This window comes from Nicotiana sylvestris, chromosome 1 (assembly GCF_000393655.2).
Source record: "Nicotiana sylvestris chromosome 1, ASM39365v2, whole genome shotgun sequence".
Lineage (NCBI taxonomy): Eukaryota > Viridiplantae > Streptophyta > Magnoliopsida > Solanales > Solanaceae > Nicotiana > Nicotiana sylvestris.
The window spans coordinates 159,668,364-159,672,324 of NC_091057.1; the positions used below are offsets into that span (position 1 = coordinate 159,668,364).

General features: G+C 33.2%; 1 pseudogene; it reads left to right on the forward strand.

Annotated features, from left to right (window-relative positions):
• Positions 1 to 2,536: 2,536 nt before the first annotated feature.
• On the forward strand, positions 2,537 to 3,544 carry LOC138876531 (NAC domain-containing protein 30-like; annotated as a pseudogene).
• Positions 3,545 to 3,961: the final 417 nt, after the last annotated feature.

The window sequence follows — 3,961 nt, forward strand, 5'->3', positions numbered from 1 at the left end:
ATAGTAGATTTGAACCCATAATTTAAAACTATTATGGGTTCAATTTTAAAAATCTTAAAACTTGAACCTATAAATTCTGGATTCGCCTCTGCTCAGCACTAGCCTTTGCAAAATCGGTATCAAGGAAATAATTTGTCTACAAATACTTTCAAATATTATTTTCTATTGTCGAACCCTTAATTTAGTTGTTATATACGTATATAGGAAGAAAATTCATGCATCTGATTTTTACAAGGTTTCTTAATTGAAAAGAATAATATCTTAAATAACGTAACAATAATAATAACTTTCTTAGTCCTAGTCAAATTGAGGTCGAATATATGAATAATTTCTTAAACAAAAATAGAAAAACCAATGTACCAAATTCACCCTTACATGCACATTGCATTTTGGAGAAAGAGGCAGTCCCTAGTTCTAATTAGTCTACATATATTCGTTAAAATATCACAGGCTAGCTAGTTTTTGGACTGGTCATTCAAAAATAGTGAGTATTTGCAAAGTAATTGAAAAATAGCCACTATTTTGCTGCAATAGGGACCGGTCCAGCATAATATAGTGGAGATCGTGCACCTGTGTATGAACTTCCAGCATAATATACTGGAACTCCAACACGCGGAAAGTTCCAGTATAATATACTGGAGATTGGAGCACCTGTGTATGAACTTCCAGCATGTTATACTGGACCGGTATATTATACTAGTACTCTAGTATATTATGCTGGAGTTCTAGTATACTTATGCTGGAACTCTATTATAATATACTGGAGTTCTAGTATACTTATGCTGGAACTCCAGTATATTATGCTGGAGTATTTCAGATTTTGAATAGTGTTTTCATTCAGATTTATCTTTACATAAAAAGTGGCTAAATTGCGATTACTTTTGAAACTGTGACTATTTTTGAATGACCACTTGTAAATCTGGCTATTTTTGAATTTCTCCCCATATATTCTAGATCCACTCTTGACAGATATAACACTATAAATCTAGTAGATTTACAAGATGAATGATACCAATATATCTCCGAAATTTTTCATATTTTATATTTTGAATCACAATATAACAATGATAGAAAGAAACTATTTAGGGTAACATAAGAATGTTCTGCATCTAATTAATATTATTAGGTTGGATTATTTGATTTTTGCCTATCTTTAAATCATGCTAAATTAACGTAGATTTTATCTTTTTATTTTAATTTTTATAATGATAATCTAAATGGATGTCTTAACAACTTAAAATTGGTATTGGATTTAAACCATCTTGAACTTTTATTATGTTGTTTATTAGGGAAAAGGGTCAACTAAGGTTGAATTTTCTTTTGCTTGAGTTGACTTGCCCTTTTTTTTTAAGTACTAGCAAAGGGTAAAAGTGTGGATTCAATGAGGAAGTTCGAAACTTGCACCCCTGAGTACAAAGGTTGAATTTCTAACGAGCTCTTGACAACTCATTACTGCATGTTACGTTGTTTTGTTATTATTATTAACTGTTTATGTTGATACTTATAACTTATTAAATTAATAGGGTACGCAGAAAGCAATATGTTATCACTGTATAGGAGATCTTCGTAATTGCAAAAGAAGAAGAAAAAAGGATGTCTTGGTTCCTAAAATAAACTTTAGGGTATGGTAAAAAAAGACCATTACTATTCTTAGTAGAGTACTTTATCCTCAAAATTGGGTTCAGTCAATATCTAACAAGAAATATACGTGGTGGTTCATTTGTCAATATGTACGGCAAGAAATGACATTAAATGAATATTCTTATTTCCTGCGCAGTTCAATTATTTCATAACAATAACCTCATGAATTTTAAAAATAAAAGTAACTCTTTATTTTCTTACCTATGATTCTTCTTTTTGTCGAAAAAAAAAAATAGGAATGACAAATAAATTTGTTAGGGAAAATTTTCAAAGTAGTCCAAGGAAGAGGAAAATTGACGGACATAAAATATGATATTCAAAATACACATAGATTATCATTTATATAAAAATAAATACTATTATAAGATTAGGAACAAAACTTGCTTACGTCTTAAGGAAATATTCCCTCGTTCACAAATCTTTTTGAACTAGGAGACAGATTATTAAAGAAAAGGAAACTTAAAGGCATATATCAAAAAATTGATTTAATTAGAGACGCACTAAACATTCCAAAAGGAAGAAATTAGTGGACGAATCACAAAATAGATATAAATAAATGAAATAAGAAAAACTAGTACAGTCTAAGTTATAATATATGCTAACAAAAAAGATGGGAAAAATGAAATAAACGTATGGAAAGTATATAGGATCACGATCTTCTCCACATATTGTATCAATCAGCAGCTTCCAGGTAAAACCCTAAAAGAAATGAAACAAATCGTGCATGAAAAATAAGCTATATATCCAACTCCAAATAGCTATAGCCTATAAGTATAGAGTACCTCAAAACTCAACCACCAATTCATAGCTAGCTACTGTATCTTAGTAGGGTTTCCGCCATTCTACTATTTCTTCCTTACTCATAATTTCTTCGCAGCAGTAGTGCCGTTCATTAATGGAGTATTCTCAGGCTAAGTGTTTTTCTCGCCCGATGGGTCATCGCTTTTATCCGACGGACAGGGAAGTGCTCAAGTATCTAATAGGGTTTGTGAGAGACGAGCCACTTCACTCTCAGAATGAACTCATGCAGGTGGCGGATCTCTACGCCGACAAGGAGCCATGGCAGATTTTCGAAGCTTATGATCAGGGAAACAACAACAACAACACTCGTTACTTCATAACGCCGCAGAAGAAAGAGAAGCCAACGTAGAAAAGAGTTTCAACAACTGTCGGGAAGGGCACTTGGAAGCCTCAAGGCAAAGGCCGAGAGGTGTTTGATGATAAAGGAAGACTCATGGGATACGTGAAAAGTTTGAAGTACATCCCCGCTAACAAATCGTCAAACAATGTGAATGGCGAGTGGTTGATGACAGAGTACTCTTTGTTTGATCGTTATCTGGCTGCTAGGGAGATTAAGAACAAAGGTTTCGTAATTTGTAAGATCAAGAAGAAGGGCAAACCTGGTGACAAGAAAAAAGGAAACAATATTGATGAGGTAGTTAATGATGAGAATATGAGAGATATTGAAGAATTTATCAACACCGTGTTGCAAGAAGATGTTCAAGTTGAAGACAATGGTATAAGGTCGAATGGTACTATCGCAAAGCTGGATGATCAAGAGAATAATATTATCCAATATGTAGAGGGAGATCAAGTTAGAGACCATGTACTTGGTTTGTTGGATTCCACAGAGGATATTGTTGATGTGAATGATCATGAGGAGTATGTTGAAGATTGCGTAGATGAGGGGGATGAAGTTCAAGTCCATTTACTTGAAGAATACATTGATTCCGTTCTGCAATCAGAAGATGTTCAAGCTGAAGACAACGGAATGATGTCGTCGAATGATATTATAGCAAAGGATGATGAAGAGAATATGGAATACCAAGTCGAAGACAATCAACATGCTACATTCTGGGCTTCCGCGGAAGATGTCGATCTGGATACAATCAATTTCTGTTAGTCATAGGATATATTTGCTAGATATATAATGTAGTTTAGTAATCCCAAGCTAGCTCTTAGATAAAGTCACAAACCTGTTCTACAATACTACTCCTATGATTTATCAATATATTTTGAATTTTTCTTATGTTTCTGTAATACTAGTTTTTAACTAGCTAGGGATATGTGGTCGACATATTAAAGATGGCCGTTGATAGTTTATGTAGTACTACTAAGACTTAATACTACTGAAAGTTCTGCCAAATTTTTTGTTATTCCTGTTTTGGCGTCGATTCCCTGTTTTCGCTGCCTAGTTAGAGTATTTAGTTTTCGAGATTATGTGCTAGCTCATTTAGGAAGTAATGCTAGTATTACTTAATTAAGTATGCCCCCTGACATTAAATTCTGAATTTTTCCCAAGTTTTTTTGAGTAGTGATG